Source organism: Camelus dromedarius, chromosome 15 (genome assembly GCF_036321535.1).
Source record: "Camelus dromedarius isolate mCamDro1 chromosome 15, mCamDro1.pat, whole genome shotgun sequence".
NCBI classification, from domain to species: Eukaryota; Metazoa; Chordata; class Mammalia; order Artiodactyla; family Camelidae; genus Camelus; species Camelus dromedarius.
In genome coordinates, this window is record NC_087450.1 from 62,433,460 (window position 1) to 62,441,992 (window position 8,533).

The following is an 8,533-nucleotide window of genomic DNA, read 5'->3' on the forward strand; positions in this document are numbered from 1 at the left end:
GGGACCCCACAGGTCCTTCCAGGGCCCTGAAGGGGCAGAGCCGGGCATCGGTCTGATGCTAGAAAGGGGCACTGGCTGCACACGATTTTAGGAAACCCAGGAGTGCTGAGGACACCTGCTCATCCTGAGTTCACTTCGGGGTCTGCCAGGGCACCTTTCACTGGGGAGCTGTGAGCCTGCGCACATGGCCTGCTGAGAGGCCCTATGGATGCGGTGCGGCGAGTCGCTGCTGAAAGGCGGGCTGACAGAGGGAAGTCATGGGAGATGCAGGTCCCACAGCCTGGGCGCTGGGGGCAGCTTTCAGGTCCAGGTCCCTCCTGACCGGTCACTCCTGATGGATGGACCCAGCGGGAGGGAGCTCTTTCCCTCGCTGCCTGCCCGAGACCCAGCAGCTTCCACACGAGAAACGTTTCCTTCGTTGTTTCCCAAATAACCGTTCCTGCGCTTCCCACCCGGATCCCTGGCTCTCCTCGCTGGGGCTCTGATGGTTCTCGCTCTCTCCCGTGAGGGCACCTGGGATATTTGGAGACGCCTCGTGTGTTACCTGTGAACCTCCCTGCCAGGGTGTCAGGACGGGGGACGGCTGTGCACCGCTCTCCCCTGGGGCCTGGGTGCTGCAGCTGAGCCCAAGGTCTGGGTGCTCTCCTGGGTGTCCCCTGCAACCCTGCGCTCACGGTAACACAGCAAGTTGTCACTGGAGGTCAGCTGCGTGTCCCCTACACAGGATGTGGCTTCTAAGGAGAAAAGAGATGTTTACTGAGGGAAAGGAAAGCCCAGATGTGAGATATTATGTCCAGAGGAGAAATTCTGTGATCTGGAGACACAGGGACCCCCAGGTCCCGCTGCAGGAAAGACAGGGCGCCCCACCTCCCCCACCCCCCAGCCAGCTCAGGACTCATCTCGGGGAGCCCCACTTCTGCTTGAATGTCTCCAAGGGCTGGTGGTGGATTGACTGTGAGGTGGTGCCTTCACTGGTGGCAGCTTTCTTTTTAGAAAGTTCTGTTTAACCTGCAGCTGGATTCTGGGTCCTGGGGGAGCCGCCCCTGGGGAGGGCTGCCCTGGCATCGCCCTTGCCTCGCCGGCACTGCTGACAGGGCCGTCCTGGGAGCTGCTGCTCCCCTGTGGGGTCCGGGGTCCTGTCCAGGTGCAGGAGGGGCTGCTGGCTGGCCGGCCTGGCGGGAAGCACTCGCAGCCCTGACGCTGAAGACGCGTCCTTCTCCTTCACATCTCGGGCTGTCTCTGCTCCACGAAAGTGCACCCGCGTTTGCAATAATCTGAAGCCTGGAGACTGAGTAGGTTTTTCTTCGAACTCCATCTGCTTTTTAATTAGCAAAGATTCCTCCAAGATTTTCACATTAATTGATCATCACTCTCAGGTTTTGGTGCCGTGAATGTCTGTCTGTTCCCAAGCACGTGTGGGCCCCCCAGCTGGGTGGGGGTGGTGGTGGCAGGGCTGGGGAGTCCTTGTGGGTCTCTGATGGCCCAGCAGCCCCTACGAGGGGGCTCAGCTCACGATGTGGCATCGACAAGGACCAAGCTCACTGAGCTCCTAGTCCAGCTTCCCCACAACGCAGCCCCACCACCAGCAGAGCCGTCAGAGCTGCCTGGCCATGAAGACTGAGGTCTGGATGTCTGTCCATAGTCTGTCCAGTGTCTGTCCATAGTCTGTCTAGTGTCTGTCCAGCATCTGTCCAGCTCCCTGTCGGCTCAGAGCTCTGGTGGGAGGGTAGTTTCCTCAAGGAGCCCCAACAGTGTCAGTCAGCTTCTTACAAAAACAGCAGTTTCCATGTGCCGCCGTTTCCCACCTCTTCCGGGCATTTTTTTTTTTTTTTTGGTCTTTATGTTCCTAGTAACAGGGACCTAGTCATTAGACACGATGGAGTGAGGCATGGACTCACCCCATGGCAGAGGAGGGCTCACTCCCCAGGCCCCTCGCTGGCCACCCCGTCCATGGTGATGCGCACAGGGCCCAGCGTCTGTCGGGGCCCGTGTGGCTGTCACCCTGAGCGCAGCGTGCCGTGGGCGCTCCGCCCTGTGCAGGCTTCATGTGTCCATGCAGCACGTCCACTGGCTGAGTTTGTGAGGTGGGTCAGCTAGTGACTCAGCCTTCTGGGGCCCACCCCGAATGCCAGGATCTAGGGGTCTTTCAGGGAATATGTGATTTCTTTGGGGGCTGGCTGTGGATGGCACCCAGCAGGGTTAACAGAGTAGGGGGCTGTTCAGGGCGCTGCCCCTCCCAGCCCTGAGGCTCTCTCCTGCCCTCCTCCCCCTGGTGTTCCTGAGGCCAGTTCCTTAGAGCATCTCCTGGAAGCCAGCGTGTGGGCAGGCCAGGGAGGCGCGGGAGCAGCAGTGCCAGGTGGGGCTGGATGCAGGTCCCCGGGGTGGAGCGTCCGTCCTGTCATCTTCATCCCACGGTCCCTCTACCTTCTCTCTGGTAACTCTGGTGTAATCATTAAAGGAACCACTGGACTTTTTTTTTCAAAGCCGCTGCACAATTTTGCATTTTCACCAGCAGAGTGTGAGGGTTCCCGTGTCTTCACATCTTTGCCAACACTTGGTCTTATCTGTCTCTTTGATTTTGGCCACCCTAGTGGAGGGACGTGGCGTTGCGTGGTGGTTTGATTTGCCTTTCCCTAATGACTAGAATTTTGAGCAGCTTTGCTCTGCTTGCTTGCCGTTCATATATCTTCTCTGGAAAAACGTTTGTTCAAATTCTTTGCTCGCTTTGTAATTGGGCTGTCTGTCATTTTACTGCTTATTTCATTCTGATGTTTTCAAGGTGTGTGTTTCTGTCCTCGCAGCTACTCTTCGGTGTACCTTAGCAGAAGGTCCTCACCTCTGCTCTGGGAGTCTGTTGATTCCTACTGGGACCAACGCAGTGATGACAGGGTATCTTCAAAATACTTCTCTTCTTGTTTCTTCTTATCATTATCACATTTTTATTTGCTTGTTTTTCTGTTTACTCTTATATCTTTAAATGGACTTTTGTCTGTTACTTGATTTGTCTATTCTAAATGATAACATCTGACTCTCCATTTATCACAAAAAAGGGAGGAAATCAGTGTACCTGGTTCCCCAGCTGGGAGCCACGTTTAGATGACCTGATTCATCTTTTCATATTTTCTCCTGTACGATAGTCATGCAATGAATTTTCATGATTTATTTATGAAAATCATATCACTAAAAGTCACTCAAAAATCACTCAGAAATACCTTGCGGACAGCACCCTAAATTATCCAGTGCAGCTAATTACTTTAATGACTGCGTAATGGCTGATGGTGCAGATGAACTGTGTTTTCCTCATTTCTCTTTGATTGAGGGACATTCGGTTTATTTCCAATTCTTGGTCAAAACAACTACAGTGAGAACTTTGCACATCACTGACTCACTCAATGAGCGTCTATGGTCGGGTATATCCTTGTAATATTGTGGTGCTTTTGTTTCTATTGGTGCTTTTGAGGGAGTGTCTGACAAACAGTACTTTTCTTCTCCATCTGATTCTAAACACAATGAAAAAATAGATAAACAAATAATTGTGGAGGCAAAACTCACCTTGATTCCTGGTAGCAGCTAAACTGGGGGACTTGGCATTAGGTCTGTTTGCCAAGGGCTTCTGGTGGGGGCCATGACCGGCCACCTTCTCTGCCGGTCCTGGTGGCCCAGGTCTTGCAAACCTCAGTCCCCCAGTGCCTGACTGTTCCTCCCAGATGTCCTGGATTGACTGCCCCAGGGCTGCAGGTGTAGACAGAGCTGCAGCAGACGTGCTCCGGAGACCACACGGAGACCAGAGGTGAGGACCCAGGCTCCCTGACAGGCTGGGAATCACCACCAGGTCTGGTGGTAACGAGGGCCTGCCTTTGGTCCCCAGGCATGGTCCCCCCACAAGACTGGCACCTGAGTGTGCCCCCGGAAGACAGCAGGAGTGGCTTCTGCAAGAATCCCCCGGCCCGCCCCTCCACCGGCTCCAGCTGCTGCCTCTGTGGCTGGGCCCCCTCCTCGGGGCAGACAGGGGGCCCCCTCCTCGGGGCAGTGGGGGCATCTCCTCAGGGTGGACCGGGTCCCCTCTGCATCTCTCTGGCCCGAGTGCTTAGCATCCCTCCTGCTACCTTCCATCAGCCTGTACTGGGCTGCATCTTCCAGAAATTCCTTGAAATCTCTCGCTGGCTGGTGTCTCTCTTCCTGCCTTCTCTTTGTGTTATACTTTCTGCTTTTTAAACGTCCTTGTGGTGGCAGTGGGGTTCTGAGAAAGAGAGGAGATCGATGCATGTGGCCTTCTTTCTTGTCGCCTGGAGCCCTGCGGACCTTGTTTTGGGAGCGGGGACAGAGGCTCACAGGCAGGGCGAAGGCCCCGCTCACAAGGCCAGAGCAGGCCTGGGTCTCAGGTCCCCAGAGTCCTCGGCCCCACACCCCCCCTCAGTTCAGACCAAGTTCTGGAGTTGCCTGCTCCATGCGCACGGCCAGGGGGCTCGTTCCAGGGCAGCCTGTGAGCTCCCCGTCCAGGTGACACCACTGGTGCCAGGGCTCTGTGCACCGTGGGGGGCCCGGGTAGGGGTGAGGGCATCTGGCAGGAGCCGCTCTTCTCATGCGCTGTGAAGTCCCGGCCTCCCGCACACTGGCCGCACCGACAGACAGCTGAGGCCGAGACGCTGGGAAGATACGCGGCGTCATTGTCACTATCTGGAGATAAACTCGTGTGCTGGGCGAAGGGAGGTGACGGAGGGTGAGCATCACAGCCAAAGAATCTGCCTTGGAAACCAGTGTCGGCCTGTGTGCCCGCCTGGGTTGGGGGGAGGCCCCCCGGGGCCAGCCCGCGTGGCGGGGCTGCTTCCCTGGTGCTCCCCAGTGGCCTCACTGTGGGATCTGAGGGGCGGGGGCTTCCCTGGGACCCCCGGGAGGAGTGCTCTCTCCCAGGTCCCCGCTCCTGTGCCGCTGGCCTTCAGCTGTGTCTTAGAGGAAGCCCGAGGCTGTGTTCTCTGTTTCCAACCAGGCGGCGGCCCATAGAGGGAGGTGCACAGCCAGCCCAGGCCCGGCCCTCCCCACGCGCCCGGGGCTGTCCTGCAGGCCCCTGCCTCGGAGCCTGGCCCCGCCTCGGGAGGGGCCGAGAGGCACTCCGGCAGCCCCGGGCAGTTCTGCTCGGTGGGTAATCGCTTCCGCAGGACAGGAAGGGCGTCTGCGCCCGCGGAGCCCGCTCACCTGACCGAGGCCTGGGGGTCGTGGGCCCTCAGCTCTTACTTGGATGTGGAAGAGAAGGTCATTCTCTTAGTTTGTCATATTGGTCATTATTGTAGATGAAGTCATCCGAAGTCTTCTGGTGTGAGATCGATACAGAAGTGAAATCAAATGTGAGGGAAGACACGGAGGCCCTGCGGAGGGGACCCCGCCCCCCGAGAAGGCCCGGCCCCCCAGGGCCCACCAGACCCGGGCGGCGCGCAGTCTCACTGACACAGACTCGGCTGCTCCTCTGGGAGAGCGCGGTTCTGCCTCTGAGCTTTAATAGTCAAAATCCTTGAAAGAAGGGCGTTTCGCCTGGAGACGGGACGTGTGCGGGGGTCACAGGCACTGTGTGCCCTGGAAGAGGCAGGAGAGCCGGCAGCCCCAGGGCAGGGAGGCCTGGGGGAAGGGCCTTTCAGGGCCAGAGCCGCAGGAAGAGGCGCCGTGGATGGCGGGGCTGCTCCTTGTGGCTGTGGCCACGGGCAGCCAGGTCTCAGAGGGGAGGCTTGAGTAGATGGCTCTAGCACCCCTCCCAGTCCTGGGAGTCATAAGAACAGATCCCTCCCGGACTCTGCTGCACTTCAGATGCGTGGTACCCGGCCTCCTCTCAGCTCCAAGACCGTGGGGCCTCACTGGCGCCCCCTCAAAGGGCGCGGTGGTTAGCAGTGTGGTCCAGGTCTCCCACCCTCACGAGGCAAACACAAGTCTATTTTATTTAAAAAAATTTTGTTACGTACAGCCTCCTATGGGCCAAGGAGGGAACGCAAAGAGGGCCAGGATGCGCTGACTGTCGCTGGGTCTTGGAGACCCTGCAGTGCCTTTGTCCTGGGTTCATGTGAGACCTGAGCACCGGGGAAGCTGTGTGTGTGTGTTTCTGTCCCCAGCTCCGAACAGAGGGCCTGGAAATCAGCGTTCACTCTTGAATATTTCTTCACTGTTGACTGGAGCGATTCTTACTACAAACGGCAGCTTGGGGCTTTGCAGGCACTTCTGCGGGCAACCGAGGCCGACGCGCTTCTGAGTCATCGGGTCCATACCGGCAGAATGTGGGTTTGAATCCAGCAATGCCTACGTCACAGGTGGTGTCTGTGTGTCATGAGAATTTGATTTTATTTGTCCAAAAACAGCTTCATTTGGGTTCCAGGAATGCGTTCGTGGCCAGTGTCCCCAGCGCCTTGGGAATTCAGTCGATTTGCATCCTACCCTCCTACCCTCTGTCTGTAGTGCCTTCGTGTCCTCACGTGGGGAAGGGATTGTGTTCGATGTAATTCAGTTTGAATTCACAGCGGCACTGTAATAGTCACTATTGGTGTGTAATAAGTCAGTCCAGAACTTGGTGGCTTAGAAGAAAAAGCGGGCCATGTCCGCCTGTTTCTCTGTTTCGGGGGGCCTCTCTCAGGGTCTCTGCGGTCATCCTGGGCACAGCTTGGGGGTGGCCCCCATCCAGGCTCCCTCACGTGGCTCGGGGCAGGGCTCCGGCCCTGCTGGCTGCTGCCTGGGGTCCACTGCCGTCTGAGCCTCCCCGTGGTCTCCCAAGACAGCAGCTGGCCACCTGCCCCGGGCCAGGCTCTGAGGACCACAGCGAGCGAAGAAGGAAGACAGTCATCGTCTTTTGTCACCGAATCTCAGAAGTGACATCCAGTCACTGCTTGCTCTGCTCTCTTGGTTGGAGAAGCACCCCTTGGTCCAGGCCACAGGCCAGGCGAGGGGCTCCATAGGAGTGTGGGTGCCAGCAGGTGTGAGGGCCAGTTTAGGGACGGATGGTCAGTGAACTTACTCGGTGCCAGGTGCCCTTCTAGCAGCGGGGGTTGCAAGGATGAGTAAGATTCGATTCTGGCCTCAAGGACATTGTAATTTAGTATGAGAAGCAGATACACAAACAGAGTCATTGGGATAGTATTATATGCAAAATAACACAAATATTGGAGAGGCATAATGAATGGTAGCTCAGTGAAAGAATGGGTCAACTCTGTTGAGAGAAGGCAGAGAGAGAGAGAGAAAGCAAGGGGGGCTTCCTGGAGGAGGTGAAGCATGAACTGACATTTGAAAAGCAAATACCCTCCTCAGTCCTGGACAGAGGGCACCATAGCCCAAGTGTGCACAGAACCAGCCCAGGTAGCAGCCCCAAAGTTCATGGGGCTCTTTCCTCCCCGGAAATGTCTGCACTCCTCTTGGAAACGCCGAGATGGCTGAGGACCAGCACAGCGCAGCCCCACGTTGCTCTGCGGCCATGTCGATATTAAAAGCACGCAAGGGCAGCGTTCGGCCGCAGGTCCTGTCAGCCTGCTTTGTGCTCTTGCCAGAATAGCCTTGTAAGCATCAAATTTTGAGAAAGTGAAGGAAATTATGTTAATCATATTCCTAAGAGCACTCAAACCAAAGGGCTGTTTCTTGAAAATGTTGACGTGAGGAGAAGCCCCGTTGGAGTGAGCACCCCTTCGGGCCTTAGGTGCCCCCGAGGGGCTTTGCTGAGGCCTCCCGAGGCTGGGGCGGGCTGACGGGGGTCGGCAGCCTGGGGCTGGGTGGGGACGAGAGGGGCAGGGGTGGGACTCAGTGGGCGGACTCAGAGGGAACCCCCCCCCCCCGGGGGTGAGCAGTGAGCGGCCGAGAGGGAGGGGCCGCTCAGCTCCCCCTGCAGGAGCGGGTGGCGGGCTCACGCGCATGTGTGGGGAAGCCGCCCCTCCTGAGCCTTGGTCCCTGGGCTGCCCGCCAGCCCCCACCCCCAGCCCTCCACTGGCGTTCACCAGCCAGCCCCCCCCTCCCCGGGGCCAAGGCAGCACCATCTCACCTCTGATTTTCTGGGTCTGGGGTGGGGCCTGGAACAGAGTGGTTACGCATCAGAATTCATGGAAAGCTTTTGTTGAGACAAGGCGATCAGCAGCCCACCTAGGAGAGGGGAGAGAGAACGTTTCAGAATGCAGACTCTACCTTCTACTGCCCCTGGACTTGCTGCTGTGGGCAGCGCTCTGAGGACAGGCTCTGGACCCGCTGCCCAGTCATCGCCCTGACGAGTCCCAGACCGTCACCCCCTGGCTTTGTGACCTTGGACTCGGACCCCTCCTCTGCGGGGACGAGATGTGAAGGAACCGCTGGGTCTGTGGGAGGGGCCTGGGTGAGCACCGCACAGGAAGTGCTCGGGAGGGGCTGAGCTTCGTGACTGCCCGGGGCGCCACCCAGTGCACGGCTGGTCCTCATCCTGGCTGCGCGGAGTCCGAGCAGAAGCCGACCGGAGCTGACTTAAGCACAGACGGGGTCCCCGGGCAGCAAACGCAGGCAGGGCCAGACCCGGGAAAGCGACAGGACGGGCCTGGACAGACGGCCT